Raw genomic sequence first — 19,049 nt, forward strand, 5'->3', positions numbered from 1 at the left:
GAGCCAGGAGGTCACCTTATGATTCCTGGTTGCGGACTCAATCCCCAGTAGGGGGTGTATAGGAGGCAGCTGATCGATTGTCATCATTGATATTTCTCTCTGAAATCAATTATATATATATCTTTATATATATATATATATATATATCTTTATGTATATATATATAATATTATATATATATCCTTTATATATAAAGGAAATCCTGACCTTTGTGATATAGAGGACATTACATTAAGTGAAATAAACCAGTAATAGAAGGACAAATACTGTATGATTCCACTTATATGAGGCATTAAAATAGTTAAACTCACAGAATCAGATAATAGAATGGTGGTTTCCAGGGGTTGAGAAGAGAGGAAATGCAGAAGTATTCTTCAAACAATGTAAGTTATACAAAATGTGTGCACTGAAAATTTTGTTAAGAAGGTAGATCTCACATTAAGTTTTCTTACCTTTCCCCATACCCTTCAAATAAATAACAAAGGGACACAAGAAATCTTTTGCATATTATGGATATTTTTATTACCTTGTGAAAACAGTATCAAAGGTGTATGCATGTGTCAAACTCAGCAAAATGGATACATTAAATATGTGCATTTTTATGTACTACATATACCTCAATAAAGCTGAAAAGAAAATAAAACAGTGGTCAGAGAAAGTCAGTTGAGGTGCTAACACTGGTTTGATTCAGTAAGTTTCATTTAATCTTCACAACAAGCTTATGAGTAAGGGAATGTTACATATTAAAATAAGTTATGGTAGACAAATGTGGAGAAAGTCACTAAATTAAACATCCACAAATGGGCAAGATGGTTTGCTGCTCAGGAAACATTTTTATGGCCATATGAATCAGGGATGATGACATGGATGGCCAGATAATTCATAGAGAGACAGATGGACAGACAGACTACATGTATAAAAACAGAGATGGCTACTGAGATTTCTATAACCTTGCTAGTCTTTGTCAGGGCTCAGAAGACAATGTGTTTGTTGATATCAAAGCTTGAAATGAGAGTCAAATAATCTTTGATTTGTCTTGGTCAAGTTTCAAAAATTATGAAAGAAAAAAAGAATGTGATATTTATCACATTACATAATTATAGTTCAATATTATTGCCTATATTGATTTTACTGTGGATTATCTCTTTATGGCTTATTTACTACTCATTACAAATTTTCACCCTTGAACACCATTCATTTTATCTCTTTCATTCCCTGGCAACCACCATTTTACTGTTTTTTTTTTTTTTTTTTTCAGATTTAACTTTCTATATTCTATACTAGAGACCTGGTGTACAAATTCGTGCACTAGTGGGGTCCCTTGGCCTGGCCTGTGGGATCGGGCCTAAATTGGCTCTCTGACATCCCCCAAGGGATCTCAGCAGGCCAGGCTGGGGGACTCTACTTGTGCACAATTGGGGCTGGGAGGGACATTGGTGGTTGGCCAGCAGTGGAGGGACCGTGGGAGGGCTCCAGCGCATTTCTGGCCTGTCTTGCTCAGTCCTGATCAGCCGGATCCCAGCAGAAAGCTAACCTACAGGTTGAAGCGTCTAGCCCTGGTGGTCAGTGCATGTCATAGTGAGTGGTTGGAGGGGCCTTAGCATATCATTAGCATATTATGCTTTGATGGGTTGAACAACTGACCCGGAGACTGGACACTTAGCATATTAGGCTTTTATTATCTATATAATAAAAGCCTAATGTGCAAATTGAATGAACGATGGAACAACAGGTCACTATGATGCACACTGACCACCAGGAGGCAGATGCTCAATGCAGGAGCTGCTCCCTGGTGGTCAGTACATTCCTACAGGGAGATTGTCGCTCAACCAGAAGCCAGGCTGATAGCTAGCAAGCACAGCGCAGTGGCTAGAGCCTCTCCTGCCACTACTGCAGGTGGACAGTAAGGATTGAGAGAGAGGTCCAGGACTGTGAGAGGGTTGTCTGACTGCTGGCTCAGGCTGGCTCCTCGAGGGAAGCAGGCCTGAGCCTGTGAGAGGATATTCTTCCAGGGTCCCGGATTGCGAGAGGGCACAGGCTAGGCTGAGGGAACCCCCAGTGCATGGAATTTTATGCACCAGGCCTCTAGTATAGGATAAGTGATATCATACAGTTTTCTTTCTCTTTCTGACTTATCTCACTTAGCATAATGTGCTTAAGGTCGATCCATGTTGTCACAAATGGAAGGAAATTCTCCTTTCTTAAGGCTGAATAATATTCCATTGTGTATGTACCACATCTTTAAAAAAAAAAAATCTATTCATCTAGTGATGAAGATTTAGATAGTTTCTATATCTTGGTTATTGTGAATAATGCTGTGATAAACATGGGAGTGCATATATTTCATCAAAACCCTATTTTCTTTTTCTTGGGTATATACCCAGAAGTGGCATTGCTGGATTATATGATAGATCTATTTTTAATTCTTTGAGGAAATTCCATATTGTTTTCTACACTTTTACTTTTGACCACAGAGAAAAATACGTTGCATAATATGTAAGTTATTAAAATGAATTTGAGATTACTAGCAGTTGAGAAATCTTTCCCATATAATTTACACACGTTTTTATCTAGGAATACCAGAATGGGAATCAGTTCTAGGGTCTCATTCCCACACTTGTCCAAAACTGCCTTTCTGACTTTTTTCTTGATTGATGGAGGCACAAATTCTTCGTTGCTCTTCTCTCTTCTGAGGAGCTCCTTCCATCATTCTTCCCATCCCACATCTACAAGTAGGCTACAGAGAAAGTCCTTTGAGTTCAGTGGTTCTCAAATTTTAGAAGCCCCACTTAGAGAGCTTATTAAGACATAATGTTGGGGTGGCTCAATGGTTAGAATGTCAGCCCACACACTGAAGGGTTGCAGGTTGAATTCCCAGTCAAGGGCAGGTATCTGGGTTGCAGGTTCAATCCCCTAGCCGGGTCTGTGGGAGCATGTGGGAGGCAACTGATCCATGTGTCTCTCTCACATCAATATTTGTCTCTTCTACTTCCTTCCACTCTATCTAAAATCAATGGAAAAGACTCCTCCAGTGAGGATTAACAACAACAAAATAAAACAACACAACACATTGTTGGGCCTCACACCCTAAGTTTCTGATTTATTAAGTCTGAAGAGAGGCTTAAGTATTTGAGCCCAGGTAATGCTGAAGTTGCTGGTCTGGGGACCATACCTGGAGAACTACCTTATTCCTTTCCATCTGCTTTCTAAGGCAGGTTTACAAGTGGCTACATAGGATTCTTGTTAATGGTTACAAGGAAACATTAAAGGGATTACACTATGTTGCTAGATGGTAAAAGAAAGGCCACCCACACTTTCGTTCTCTCCAGGGCAAGGCTGGCTCCCACCTCCCACATGCAATCCAGGGAGAACCCCAGGTTTCCCTCCTGTATATTGCAAGAATGTAATAAACTTAAGCCCCTAAGGGACAGTTCTCTAAATGGTGGCTACTTTAATTTTGTCTCCTCTCACATCGCTAGCCATCCAACCCCTCGAATGAGATGCAGTCACATCCTGCGGGCTCCCCAAGGGGTGGGTTGAAGAGATGCAAGCAATGGCGCCATTCAGGACAGAACGAGGACCCGGGTGCCCGTCCCCAAGGCACCTAGGCGGCCAGGTGCAACGCTCTGGAGCTGAGGGTGCAGTTAGAGCAGCGCGGGGAGCGTATGCTTCCGGCCACGTGATACGGCTCAGCGCCAATGGGAGGGCCGGACGTCAGCCCCGCTTCCTCACCGTGGCAACGGGCTGGTAACTATTTCCGGTGCTGTGAGGGCTCGGGGCTGATGCGGGTGAGTGTCCTTCTTCCCACGCTGTCCGCGCGGCTGCCGCTGCCGCTGCCACTGCCGCTGCCTCTCCCTCGCCGCCGCCGCGCCCTTCCTCTCCGGGGCCGGGAGGGGGCGGTGCGCAGGATGCCCCCGGCCTGGGCGGGGGTGACGGAGCGGCCCCGGGACGCTCCTCGTTTCCTCGGTCGCGAGTGGGGCCCGCGCGGGACCCTCCACACCCTCCCAGCCGTGGCTCCATCTCGGCGGCCGCATGTCCTCGCCGGGAGGGGAGTGTCTGTGTGCGGGAGGCCTCGCTGTCCTCCGCCCTCTTTGCGGTCTTGGGCTGCGGGTTTCTCCAAGTCGGAGGCTCGCAGGAGAGCCAAGGGTGCGCGCTCTGGCCCCGCGTGTGATGTGATCGAGGCCTGGTTAGAGGCCGCAGGACCTGAGCCTTGACCGCTCGGTCGGAGGAAGAGGACCGGGAAAGGACCGAGAAGGAGGAGGAGCAGCTTTTGGAGAGGAGGGTGGAGAAGTGGAGCTGGAGGTGCCCTGGAAGGAGAGGGCATCGTGTTTCCGGAAGGAGGGAGTTCCACTGCGCTGGCCTCAGTTAGGGGAGGGAATGAAAGGTATTTTGGGGACCATGTGACCGAAACCCTTCAATATTTAGCTAAGGAATTTTTATATGCTCAGGAGTTTAATGATTTCCTTTTTTTTTTTTTTTTTTTTGCTTGTTTTAAATAAAGCTTTCCTCCCTCCACTTCTAAGAAATGGTGCATGCTTATTAAAGGAAATCTGGGATATGCAAAACTATTTTAAGAGATCACCTATAGTTCCACCAACCCAGCTTTTTTTTTTTTTTTTTTTTTTTTTTTTTTTTAAATCATTCTTTGTAATTTCCATAGCATATTCTTCACCTACTTATGATCATAGTGTATCCATGTAAAATAGGATTACAGTTGACCATATGTATTCACGCATTCATGCAGATTCAACCAAACACAGATCAAAAATATTTTTTGGGGAAAAAAGCTACATTGTAAAGAGCATCCTTGGATTTATCCAGGGGGAGGTCTTGCAATTAATCTATTCCTAGGAAGGACTTTGTAACTAGAAAGCGTAATTTTTGTACATTGCATCCGTGATATGGATAGATGTGTTTTTTTCTGAGGTACAATTCACATACCATAACACCCATTCTTTTAAGTTGTAAATTTAATTTTTCCAGCACTGTCACCACTATCTAATTCCAGGAAATTTTTATCGCCTCTAAAAGAAACTTTGTACCTGTTATAGACACTCCTTTTGGTTCTTCAGTCCCTGGCATCTATTAATCTACTTTTTGTGTCTGTGGATTTTTCTATTCTGGATATTTCATGTAAATGGAACCATATAATATGCGTCCTTTTGTGTCTGGCTTCTTTCACTTAGCTTGATGCTTTCAAGGTTAATCCGTGTGTTATGTGTTATTACTACATTCCTTTATATGGCTAATATTCCATTATATGAAAATGCCACATTTTGTCGATGGACATGGGTTCCTCCCCTTTTTGGCTATTATGAATACTTTTATTTTATAAACATCCGTGTACAAGTGTTTGTGTGGACGAATGCTTTCAGTTGTGTGTATATCTAGAAAAAGTTGCTGGGTCATATAGTAATTCTTTTTGAGTAACTGCCATGTTTTCCAAAGTGGCCTGCACCAGCAGGATATGAGTGTTCAGATTTCTCATTATCCTTGTTAATACTTATCTTTATGATTGCTGCCATTGGTTGTGAAATCGCATGTCATTGTGGTTGATTTGCATTTTCTGGATGGCTGAAAATGTTAAGCATCTTTTTCCTTCTTGGCCTTTTGCAAATCTTTGGAGAAATGTCAGTTTTATTACTTTGCCCTTTTTAAAATAAAAAAATTTTTTTAATTAAAAAATATTGCTCAGATTATTGCAATTCTTTCTCCTTTTTTCTCCTGAAATTTTAAAAAACTTATTTTAAAGTTTTATGGGCTCTTTACATAGTTCAGGTAAGATCCTTATCAGATACACAATTTGTAATCCTTTCCCTCCCATTTTCTCCATTTTGGGGAGTTTCTTTTCACTTTAAGTGCAAAATTTTTGTTAAGTTCACTTTATAGTTTTTTGGTTGCTTGTGCTTTTCGTGTCATATCTGAAACCATTGCCAAATTTAAGATTATGAAGACTTTTTTTACCTGAGAGTCTTATAGTTTCACCTTTTGCATTTAGGTCTTGATATATGTAGAGTTAAGGTCTATATATGGTGTAAGGCAGGCATCCAGATTCATCCTTTTGCATGTAGCTATCTAAGTGTCCCAGACTATTTATTGAATACTTTGGCCTTTCCCCATTGAATGTCCTTGGCACCTTTGTCAAAAACCAACTGACCATAATATACACTGAGTGTCCAGATTATGATATCTGGCCATTCAGTATGTGTGTGTGTGTGTGTGTGTGTGTGTATGGCCTGGTGCATGAATTCGTGTGCATGGGTGGGGTCTGGCCAGCCTGGCCAGGGGGGAGGGTTGACCTGCCTGCCTGCCTGCTGGTCAAACTCCTGATTGAGGGGACAATTTGCATATTAGCTTTTTATTATATAGGATATGAACTGACTGGCCAGATTATTATACATTCAGAGATCATAATAATCTGTCCACTCAGTGTATAGGTTATTCTTATTTTAGGCATTTCTCTATGTTGGACATTTAGCTCACTCTCGCTCTTTTTTTAATTATCCTGTGTTAAACACAACATTAAAGGCATAAAACATTTTCTGTATTTGAAGTTATTTTAGTAGAAAGTGTTCTCAGAAGTGGAATTACTGGGTCAAAGATGAAATAAGTATGCTTTGGAGCTTACTTAATGGGGTATTAAACCTTCAGTGTCATCATGATGGTAAGAACAACAAAACTTTTCTTTATTCAGCTATAGCTTCAGGGCTGGATTTCTGTAAAAGCTTTTTTCTGTAAGATGGATTTCACAATTTCCTTTTTCAAATGCTTCTAAAAGACTAAGTAAATCTAGAGCAAAAACTTCAACATAAGGGGCAAACAGAACATGTGGTAGTTTTCTAAATGGGTTAAAGGGGAAAAAATAGTGTCATCACATGCAGTAGGAAAATAAAACAATCTTTGAGAGAAATGGGGTCAACATTTAGACCTTAAATCAATGCCATGAATGTCCCTGAAGCAAAAGCAATGTTTTATTCTGAATTTCTCTCCTGGCCTTGATAATCAGGCTAATTACATTCATCGTGGTCTAAGAGATGGCTAATTATATATTCTCTTTGTAGTATAATACCTAGTTAAAAAAATGTTCAAATACAAAAGGTTATTAGGAAAAAATTCAAGTTTCCCTTTTATCCTTTCCTCTCAATCTCCTAGCTCTCCTTAGATGTATCCATGGTACTGTTACTTGTGCATGTTTAGACTAGTATGCACAGAGAATCTCTGGAAAGATAGTATATACAAATTTTACATTTTAAGGTTCTTGATACTGACAAATGCTTTTTTAAAATGGTTACATCAGTTTATGGTGGCAATTACAGTGCTAGTTCGAAATATTTCATTTTTGTTTGTATTTCTTTGACCATTCTTTCCTTAATATTGGGATCTAGTTTATATTTCCTCTTTTATGAATTGTCTGCTCATGTCTTTTGGCATGCTGTTTGTTTTTATTGGAGCTGTTCTTTATGAGATTTATTTTTGCAGCTTTTTGTGGATGGATGTTTTATGTTAGCCTGGACTTGAGAAAAGTTAAAATGCTTTTTGTAACATTTTTGCTAAGAGGTATGTGAGCTGAACAAGGGGTCAAGGCAGTAAGGAAAGTTAAATGCCTGAGGAAGAAATCAGTAGGATTTGGAAACTGGGTGCTGTTGAAGACGACTTCAAGTTGATTTAGAAAAGGATGGTGTTATTAAGAAAAAATAAGGAGTAATGTGAAAAGACCTAGGTTTCTGGGGAGAGATGAATTTGTTTAGGGCAGGCTAAGAGTGAGGATGATCCAGGTTGAACTATCCAGATTTGTGGCTAGAGCTCAAGAGACAGAAGGTAAAGAGTTAGGAATCAAATGGTTTACTAAGAGAATAGTTTGAAAGGTTGGTGGTGGATAAAATTGCTGAAGGAGACATTTGAGAATAGGTCCATCTGCCAGTCATGTGAAAAGACAAAGTTGGGAGGCATCAGGGGCCTTGAAGAGCTAGCTAGCACTGTTGCTTGGTGTGCTTGCCAAGAAGAGCAGGATACCTTGAGAATCAGAGGTAACAAGCAGAGGATTAAAAAAAAAAAAAAAAAAAAAAAGGCTATGAGGTTTGGTAATTTGGAAAATATACATCTTATGGATAAGGAAATAATTTATGGGAAGCAAGAAGTTTTTCTTTATTCCCAAACAGCTTTATTAAGATAGGATTTATTTGTCATATAATTTACCCACTTAGAGTGTATAATTCAGTGGTATTTAGAATATTTAGAATTGTGCAGCCATTGCCACAATCAATTTTGGAACACTTTATTGCCCCCAAGGGAAATTGTACCCCTGTTAGCAGTCCTTCCCTAATCCACTACATCCTTCTAGTTCTAGGCAACCACTAATCTACTTACTGTCTCTTTATATTTGCCTATGGTAGACATTTCATGTAAATGAAAACATACAACATGTGGCCTTTTGTGTCTGATTTTTTTTTCATTATTTCCAAAGTTTATAATGCCACACTTCATTCCTTTTAATGGCTGAGTAATGTTCTATTGTATGAATATATCATTTTTAATCATCACCAGTTTATGCACATTTCTGTTGTTTTCACTTTTGCCTTTTATGAATAATTCTCCTCTAAACATCCCTGTACAAAATTTTGTGTGGATATACTCTATAGGAGTTGAGTGACTTGGTCATACACTAAGTTTATGTTTAATTTTTTAAGCAACTGTTGCAGAGGATGGACAAGTTACCAGTGCTTTTTAGAAATAATAAAACTAATTTTAATATCATCATTGGTAGAAAGTTGCAAAATGTCTATATTCAGACATATTAAGAAATAAAGGCATGATAAAAATGGGTCTATAAAATTGTTTGTTTGTTTTTTGTTCTATGAAACTGTAACATGTTAATGCATCTCCTTACATTGGAAACCTTTTTGTAATGGGTTGTTACCTAAAAAGTTTGCGGAATTGTTAGATATTTTTCTTGTGACTATATTGATGTATGCTTCATTAGTTTTAAATAGTGATTTGTAATAATGACTATAAATGTGATAAAAACATCACAGGGATTTTTGATGCTAATCTATGGTCATGATTTAATATTTACTCTTTAGTCTTAAGTGTAGAGACCAAATACTGTGATTTATTTTTAATTTGAATTACCTATAGTTTGTATGGTGTCAAAGTTCAAGATTCAGGGAAACAAAAACAAAAAAGACCTATTGAGCCAGTAGTATTGTTGATTGGCCATGTTTTTTTATTTTATTTTATTTTTTTTTTTTTTGTTCCCTATGTAGGAAAAATGTTGAGGAGTTTTCTCTCTACTGCAGTTTTTAGTGGGATCTCATAGGCTCGTCCTATTTTTGAACTTGGACTTAATTACCTTGTGTTCCTATAAATAAATAAATTTCTTCACTATATTCAGATTGTTTAAAATTGAAAGGTACAAAATGATGAACAGTAGCATTTTTATATTACCTCTGTGGATCAGCCATCCAAATATACTGGTAAATACTATTATACTATTTTTTGGTATATTCTTCCAGATTTGTACTTGTGTGTCTATATTTAGCTATATTATTTTTTCTCCCCTACCTCAGAATATTATACAGCATATAATTCTGTTATATATATTACTTACCAAAACATCTTCAAGATCTGACATTCCATATTTATATATTAAGAACATTCTCTCTTTCCCGCGCTGCCCCCCTCCACCCCAATGGCTGCTTTTATTTTTAACCATTTTCAATGAGACATATTGTTGGTTTATGTCTTTCCTATTATAGATAGTCCTTCAGTATACATTTGTAATTTTGTTCAATTTTGCCAATTTGTCCTTGTTGAATTGTATTATTTTATTTTATTTATTAACTAGAGGCCCTGTGCATGAAAATTCAGGCACTGGAGGGGGTGGGTCCTTCAGCTCTGCCTGCCCCCTCTCACAGTCCAGCAGCCCTCAGGGGTGGGAGGTGACCCAGCGATCAGGGGATGGCAATGCCCCCTTCACACTCTGCTGCTGCCACTGCTGGCACCGAAAGCCTCAGCCAGTCTGGTTACCTGAGCCTTGGGCTACTCTAGGAAGCTGGGCAGCTGCCATCCAAGGCTTGCCTGCACCTCGGGCTGGCACTGGGCGGCTGTGCAGCCACCATCCGAGGCTTGCCTGTGCCTCGGGCCTGCCCGGGGTGGCTGGGGGGATGAGGGGACTGGGGGACTCTAGAGACAGGCATGTGGAGTGGCTGGGTTCACCTGGGGGCAGGCCTGGCTGTACCACCTGCCTGCCACCCCAGCATGGCTGAGGGGACTCATGCCACCATCTTGTGGGTGTGGGTGCCACCATCTTTGAGGGTGTGTCAGTAAATTAGCATATTTCCTCCTTATTGGCTGTGGGTGCCACCATCTTTGTGAGGGTGTGATGGTCAGTTATCATATTCCCTCTTTATTAGATAGGATTCCTTTTTTAAAATATTTTTTTATTGATTTCAGAGAGGAAAGGAGAGGGAGAGAGAGAAAAACATCGATGAGAGAGAATCATTTATCAGCTGCCTCCTGCATTCTCCCCTCTGGGAATCGAGCCAGCAATCTGGGCATGTGTCCTTGACTGAAATAGAACCTGGGATTCTTTAGTTGACAAGCTGACACTATCCACTGAGCCAAACCAGCTAGGGCAGTGGTTGGCAAACTCATTAGTCAACAGAGCCAAGTATCAACAGTACAATGATTGAAATTTTTTTTGGGAGCCAAATTTTTTATACTTAAACTTATTCTAATGCCACTTCTTTAAAATAGACTCGTCCAGGCCATGGTATTTTGTGGAAGAGCCACACTCAAGTGGCCAAAGAGCCGCATGTGGCTTGCAAGCCACAGTTTGCTGACCACTGGGCTAGGGAAAGTTATATTATTTTACTAGAGGCTCAGTGCACGAATTTCTGCTTGAGTAGGGTTCCTCAGAGTGGCCTGCAGTGATCTGGTCCCAGCTCACACCTCTAGCCTTGCACCCCTGCAGCTCCGTAGCCCTGCCTGGCACCTCGCCTTGGCCTGCCACTGTCCTCTCACCTGCTCTATGATCCTGTCTGCGGGGTGATTGATCAGGCCTGGGACTCTTGCCTGGCTCCCTCAGCACCTGGGAGCTGGGTGGTAGCCATCTCCCCATGCCATCACCTCTGGTTGCTGTCTGCGGGCAATTGGTGGGGTAACCGGGCCCCCTTCACACCAGCCTTCGCCTGGCGCCACCCACTCATCTCCACCATCCTGCTGTGATCCCTCTCATCGGGGCCTATCAGGGCTGGCAATGCCGCCACTGCTGCCTGCAGCCAGCTTAGTTTTGCCAACATCTGCCATGTTCTGTGCCGCCCCCTGTGGTAGTGCATGTCATAACGGTGGTTGAACTCCGGTCTCTCCGTCGAACGACTGTCTGAGAGGAAAATTTGCATATTAGGCTTTTATTATATAGGATTCTGCCACTAGTAATGTGTGAGAACTCCTGTTTCTCATACCCTCAAAACAAAGATGGTATCTTACTTTTTGATATTTGCCAATCCAAGTTAAAAAAAGGTATTTCAGTGTAGTTTAATTATGCATCTTTCTTTTGAGTGAGTTTTAGCATCTTTTGATCTGTTTAAACTGTTGCATAATTTTTCTGTTAACTGGCAGTTACCCATTATCCTTTTTTTGTCTTTTTTTAGTCATTTGTTGGAACTTTTTATTTATTAGGTAGGTCAGACCTTTAATGGGTTTTGAGTTAAACAAAAACTGATGTTGGAGTAGAAGTTGCTTCATTTCTAATTGAATTAAAAACATTCCAGTAACCATTGTGAGCTGAAGGCCAGAGTTGTGTGTTGGATAGCCTGTATCCTTGAGTTCTTTTCCCAGTCCAGCAGAACTTTGAGGCCAGCATTTTTGGAGAAGTTTATTGAGATGACATGGTTTGCAAAATAAATATATTTCAGAGAATCTCTGAGGGATGGTAGGTTGCTCAGGAAATAACATCATTCATCTTCTACATTTGAATTTTTTCAGACAAGCTTCAGAAGCAATGTTTTAAAATCTTTCACAGATGTATGTTAAAAAGCCTATTACTGCAAACTTTACTCATGATAAAATGTTGATGTTCTAGTTTTTTATTTATGAAAAAATGCATCTGATGACAGAGTAGCTTGAAGATTAATAACCCATACTACTTGGATGTGTTTGTGTTTTAACTGAAGCTTTTAGTTTTCCAAAGCCTGAGTTTCTACTCAACCTGTTTCTGTGGGGAATAGTTGGCCCAAGCTCCTTTCATGGCTAGGTCAGACATGACGGCCTGTATAGGCTGGCAGATGAACCATGATCATTTAAATTCAACTGACACATGAATAAATAGAAACCTATCTCAGAGAAATAACCAGAGTCAGTAAAGATAATTGAGGCAGATCCTTGTGAAGTCTTTTGGGGGAAAAAATTCATCCTTAGAAAGACAGGCACCACCACAAAGCAAAAACAAAAACAGGCATTTAAATTCACTGCTTATTTAATCAGCTCAGCACCCGTTTGTAAAATAAAAATATTCTCTGTGTTTATGAATATATGTAAACATTTTAATATGATAGCATATACCATTTGTCCTTTAAATAAAATGTCGTATAATAAAATTTAAATGGACTCTTTTACGAAGAATTAAAGCAAGTTAAAATAAAATATTGCAGGGCTTCTCAGACTATCTCTGGTGTAAAGGACCAGCTTAAAAAATGTTCAGTTCATTTGTGACCATTTCTTTTACAAAATACAAAAGCAAAACCAAAAAGCAAAACCCAAACAAAACTGAAATATGAAAATGTGAATGTGAGATATAAATAAAAGCTCAAGTTTTTATTAGATTTAGCAGATAAAATTGTATAAAAATATAAGTATAAAAATCATGAGGAAACAGAAACATTCAAAGCTGTACATTATGTATTGAAAATGTACATATAAATCAATTAATATATTAATAAAATAATTTAATTCAGGCTGGTAACAAACTCTGGTATACAGACTACACTTTGCGTGCACTGCTTTTTTGGACGAGGCAACTAAATCACTTTAAAGATACAAATTATATTGTTGACAGTATTACAGTTGTCCCCCATTTTCTCTACTCTGACCCCCTCTACCCAGGCCCCACCCCACACCCAGGCCTTCATCACACTATTGTATGTCCATGGGCTATGCATATATGCATATAAATTCTTTGGTTAATCTCTCCCTAATCTCCCTCCCAACTCCCTTCCCTCTGAGATCTTCCAGGTCTGTTCAATGCAGCCATATCTCGACCTATTTTGTTTGTCAGTTTATTTTGTTTTACAGAGAGGAAAGGAGAGGGATAGAGAGTTAGAAACGTTGATCAGCTGCCTTCTGCACACCCCCTACTGGGGATGTGACCGCAACCAAAGTACATTCCCTTGACTGGAATCGAACCTGGGACCTTTCAGTCCAAAGGCTGATGCTCTATCCACTGAGCAAAACTGGTTTTGGCTTATTTTGTTCATTACATTTCACATATAAGTGAAGTCACGTGATATTTGTCTCACTCTGACTGGCTTATTTTGCTTGGCATAATAATCTTTATATTTATCCATGCTGTCACAGAGGTAAGAGATCCTTCCTTTTTACAGCTGCAAACTGTACATGTACCACAGCTTTTTAATCCACTTATTTACTGACTAGAGACCTGGTGCACGAAAATTTGTGCACTCATTGCGGGAGGTCCCTCAGCCTGGTCTGCATCTGAAACCCTTCGGGGGATTTCCACCTGCTGGCTTAGGTTCACTCCTCGGGGGATCAGGCCTAAGCTGTTGGTCAGACATCAATCACTCTAGCAGCCTGGGAGCCCTTGGGGTGTCTACCTGCTGGCTTAGGCCCACTCCTGGGGGTATCGGGCCAAAGCTGGCAGTCAGACATCTCTCTGGCAGCCTGAGAGCCCTCCGAGGATGCCAATTAATGGCTTAGGCCAGATCCCTGGGGGAACAGGCCTAAGCTATTAGTAGGACATCTTTAGTGCTGCTGTGAAGGCGGGAGAGGTTCCTTCCACCGCCCCTGCGCTGGCCAGCCATGAAGCTTCCACAAGGGGAGCCCCTCTTGGCCAGAATCTAGCTCATGGCTGGCCAGCGCAGAGCTGGTGGTAGGAGCATCTCCCGCCTTCACAGCCCAAATGCCCATCCTATATAATAAAAGGGTAATATGCAAATTGATCTTAAAGGCCAGAAAGACCAGGAATGACCCGTTGCTATGATGCGCACTGACCAGCAGGGGGCAGACGCTCAACACAGGATCTTTCCCTTGGTGGTTATTTCTTATTTTACTGAAGTGTAGTTTTCCAAGTGCAGGTCTTTTACCTCCTTGCTTATTTTTATTCCTAGGTATCTTCTTATTTTTTTGTTTTGTTTTTGTTGTGATGGTAGTGGAGTTCTTTTTTAGTTCCTCTTTCTGAGAGTTTATTATTGGAGTATAATAATGCCACTGATTTCTGGATGTTAATTTTGTGTCTTGCTACTTTGCCGAATTCATTTATTAAATCTAATAGTTTTTTGGTGCAATCTTTAGGGTTTTCTATATATAATATCATTTCACCTGCCAGTAATGCGAGTTTTATGTCTTCCTTTCCAATTTGGATGCCTTTTATTTTTTGTTCTTCTCTGATCACTGTGGCTTGGACTTCTAGTACTGTGTTGAATAAAGATGGTGAAAGTAGACAACCCTGTCTTGTTCCAGTTCTTAAGGGAAATGTTTTATTTTTTGCCCATGGAGTATGATGGTGGTTGTAGGTTGTTATATATGGCTTTTTTTTATGTGAGATATATGTCCTCTGTTTCCATTTTGTTGAGATTTTTTTTTTTTTTTTTTAAATTAAAAGTTGGGTGCTGGAGCGCTGGCCCACATGGCTTAGTGGTTAGAACTCTGGCCAGTGCAGCAAAGGGTGTTGGGTTGGATTCCTGGTCAAGGGCAGGTACCTATGTTGCAGGTTGGATCCCTGCCCTGGGCCAGGGTGTCTGGGGAGGCAACCAATCAATTTGTTTCACATCGGTGTTTTTCTCCCTCTCCCCTTTCCATGCCCTTCCACTCTCTCTCTTAAAAACAAACAAACAAACAAAAAAAAACCCCCACAAAAAACAAACAAACAAAAATACCAGGAAAAAATATCCACAATCATTAGGTTCGAATTTAAAAAAAAAAAAAAAAGTTGGGTGCTGAATTTTGTTGAATGCTTTTTCTGCATTTATTGATATGATCATGTGATTTTCATCTTTCATTTTATTTATGTGATGTATCAAATTTATTGATTTGGGAATATTGTACCAAACTTGCATCCCTAGAGTAAATCCCATCTGGGCATGGTTTATGATCTTTCTAATGTATTGCTAGATCTGATTTGTAATACTTTGTTGAGGATTTTAGCATCTGTGTTCTTCAGGGATATTGGCCTGTAATTTTCTTTGTTGTGTCTTTATCTGGTTTTGGAATTAGAATAATGCAGGTCTTGTAAAAAGAGCTTGCAAGTCTTTCCTCCACTTGAATTATTTGGAATAGTTTGAGGAGGACATGTGTTAGTTTTTCTTTGAATGTTTGCTAAAAGTTACCTTGAATCCATTTGTTTGCTAGGAGTTTTTTTTTTTTTTTTTTTTTTTTTTTTTAATTACTGCTTCATTTTCATTAGTTGCTATTGATCTGTTCAGATTTTCTGATTCCTTTTGAATGATTTTTAGAAGATTATATGTTTCCATGAATTTGTCCATTTTATCCAAGTTGTACAGTTTGTTGGCATATAGATGTTCATAGTATTTTCTTACAATCCTTTTAAAAAAATATATATTTTATTGATTTTTTACAGAGAGGAAGAGAAGGGGATAATCAGAAACATCGATGAGAGAGAATCATCAATCAGCTGCCTCTTGCACACCCCCTACTGGGGATGTGCCAGCAACCAAGGTATATGACCTTGACCGGAATTGAACCTGGGACCTTTCAGTCCGTAGGCCGACGCTCTATCCACTGAGCCAAACCAGTTTCGGTTTACAATCCTTTTTATTTTTGCGTTGTCACTTCTTACTTTGCCTCTTTCATTTCTGATTTTATTTATTTGGGTCTTCTCTCTTTGTTTCTTGATAAGTCTTGCTGAAGATTCATCAATCTTGTTTATCTTTTCAAACAATCAGCTCTTCTTTTCATTGATCTTTATATTCTTATTTTAGTCTTTCTCATTTATTTCCATTCTGATCTTTATTATTTCCTACTTTCTACTTCCTCTGAGCTTTTCTTGTTCTCTTTCTAATTATTTTAGTTGTAGGGTTCTATCGTTTATTTGAACGTTTCTTGTTTCTTCAAATAGATCTGTGATGTTAATGAACTTTCCTCTCAAGTCTGCTTTTGCTGTATCCCATAGATTTGGGGTTGTTGTGTTTTCATTTTTATTTGTTTCCAGGAACAAATTTCATTGTTACCCATTTATTGTTTAATAACCTGCAATTTAATCTTCGTGTGTCCTAATGTTTTTGAGTTTTTTAATTGTATTTGATGTCTAGTTCCATGCCATTGTAATCTGAGAAGATACTTGGTATGATTTCAATCTTGAACTTGTAAATACTTATTTTGTGTCCTCACATGTAATCTCTTTTTGAAAATGTTCCATGTGCACTTGAGAAGAATGTGTATTCTGCAACTTTGGGATGAAATGTTCTGTAAATATCAATTAAATCCATCTGATCTAGTATGTCATTTAAGGTCGCTGGTTCCTTGTTGATTTTTTGTCTGGAAATTCTATCCAGTTATGTCAGTGGAGTGTTTAAGTCTCCTACTATGACAGTGTTGTTGTCTATCTTTCCCTCAAGGTCTTCCAGAAATTTTAACAAAAGTGTATTTAGGTGCTCCTATATTGGGTGCATATATGTTTACCAGGGTTATATAGTCTTGTTGGATTGAGTTAAATTCCTTTGTCTCTTTTATAGCCTTTGTTTTGAAGTCTATTTTGTCAGGTATAAGTATTGCTACACCAGCTTTTTTTTTTATTTTTTATTTCCATTTGTTTGGGAAAAATTTTTCCATCCCTTTACTTTCTTCCTGTGTGAGTCTTTTGTTCTGAGGTAGATTTCTTGTGCACAGGATATATTCGGATCATGTTTTCTCATTCATTCAGCTACCCTATGTCTTTTGATTGGAACATTTAATGCATTTACACTTAAGGTTATTATTAATAGGTACTTATTTATTGCAATTTTTATGCTTTATGCCTATGTTTCTCTCTCTATTTCTTCTTCTTATAACAGTTGCTTTAGCATTTCTTGCAATGCTGATTTGATTGTAGTAAACTCCTTTAGCTTTTTTTTTTTTTTTTTTTTTTTTTTTTTTTTTTTTTTTTTGTCTGGGAAGCTCATTATTTCACATTTAGTTTTGAATGATAGCCTTGATGGACAGAGTAATCTTGTTTTTAGATACTTACTTTTCATTACTTTGAATACTTCATGCCTTCCCTTCTGGCCTGTAGTGTTTCTGTTGAGAAATCAGCTTACAGCCTTATGGGAGCTCCCTTGCAGATAACTATCCATTTCTGTCTTGCTGCCCTTAAGATTCTCTCTTTGTCATTAACACTTACAGTTTTAATTATGATGTGTCTTGATGGGTGGCATATTGTGTTCATCTTGGTTGGGACTTTCTGTACTTCCTGAACTTGTGTGACTTTTTCCTTCACCAACTTAGGGAAAATTCCCATCATTATTTCTTCAAACTAGTTCTCTATTGCTTGCTCACTCTCTTCTCCCTTTGGAACTCCAGTAATGTGGATGTTTCCCAAAGTTCACTTAAACTTGCCTCATGCTTTTTTTTTTTATTTATTTATTTTTTATTTATTTATTTATTTATTTTTTTTTTTCCGGTAGACTCTACTTAGTCTGTCTTTTTATTTTTATTTTATTATTATTTTTTTAATATATTTTATTGATTTTTTTTTTACCCCCTTCCTCCTCCCTCCCACACATCCCCTCCCTCCCCAGAGTTTTGTGTCCATTGGTTGCACTTATATTCATGTATACAAGTCCTTCGGTTGATCTATTATCTCCCCCAGATCTTCCTCCCGTCCCCACTGTAACTTGACAGTCTACTTGTTGATATACTGTCTCTATATCTATCTTATGGTTCACCAGTTTATAATGTTCTTTATTATCCACAAATGAGTGAGGTCATGTGGTGTTTCTCTTTCATTGATTGGCTTATTTCACTCAGCATGATGTTCTCCAATTCCATCCAGGATGCTGCAAATGATGAGAAATCCTTCTTTTTTATGGCAGCATAGTATTCCATTGTGTAGATGTACCATAGTTTTTGGATCCAATCATCTGCTGACGGACACTTAGGCTGTTTCCAAATTCTGGCTATTGTAGATTGTGCTGCTATGAACATAGGGGTGCATATATCCTTTCTGATTGGTGTTTCAAGTTTCTTGGGATATATTCCTAGAAGTGGGATTACTGGGTCAAATGGGAGTTCCATTTTCAGTTTTTTGAGGAAACTCCACACTGTTCTCCACAGTGGTTGCACCAGTCTACATTCCCACCAGCAGTGCGCGAGGGTTCCTTTTTCTCCGCAACCTCGCCAACACTTGTCGTTTGTTGATTTGTTGATGTTGGCCATTCTGACAGGTGTGAGATGGTACCGCATTGTTGTTTTGATTTGCATCTCTCGGATAATTAGTGACTTTGAGCATGTTTTCATGAGCTTTTTGGCCTTCCTTCTGTCTTCTTTTGAAAATATTCTATTTAGGTCCATTGCCCATTTTTTAATTGGATCATTCATCTTCCTTTTATTTAGTTGTATAAGCTGTTTGTAGATGTTGGAGATTAAACCTTTATCAGTGGTAACATTTGCAAATATGTTCTCCCACACAGTGGGCTTTCTTGTTGTTTTGTTGATGGTTTCTTTTGCTGTAAAAAAGCTTTTTATTTTGATGTAGTCCCATTTGTTAATTTTCTCTTTAGCTTCCATTGCACTAGGGGTAGTATCAGTGAAGAAGTTTTTTTGGCATACGTCTGAGATTTTGTTGCCTGTGGATGCTTCAAGTATTTTTATGGTTTCCCGTC

At 39.1% G+C, this 19,049-nt stretch overlaps 1 protein-coding gene across 4 annotated transcripts in view; it reads left to right on the forward strand.

The window, feature by feature from the left end:
- Positions 1-514: 514 nt before the first annotated feature.
- TASP1 (taspase 1) overlaps positions 515-19,049 on the forward strand; it is a 244,006-nt gene continuing 225,471 nt past the window's right edge. Inside the window, exon 1 of one of the 4 annotated variants that reach the window (XM_084887646.1) lies at positions 515-3,788. The gene's annotated coding sequence lies outside the window, so the exon portion shown is untranslated. The remainder of the gene's footprint in view (positions 3,789-19,049) is intronic. The other 3 variants (XM_084887647.1, XM_084887644.1, XM_084887645.1) reach the window with 3 other exon arrangements.

The sequence above is a fragment of the Pipistrellus hanaki genome (genome assembly GCF_964339955.1).
Source record: "Pipistrellus hanaki genome assembly, chromosome: 6".
NCBI lineage: Eukaryota > Metazoa > Chordata > Mammalia > Chiroptera > Vespertilionidae > Pipistrellus > Pipistrellus hanaki.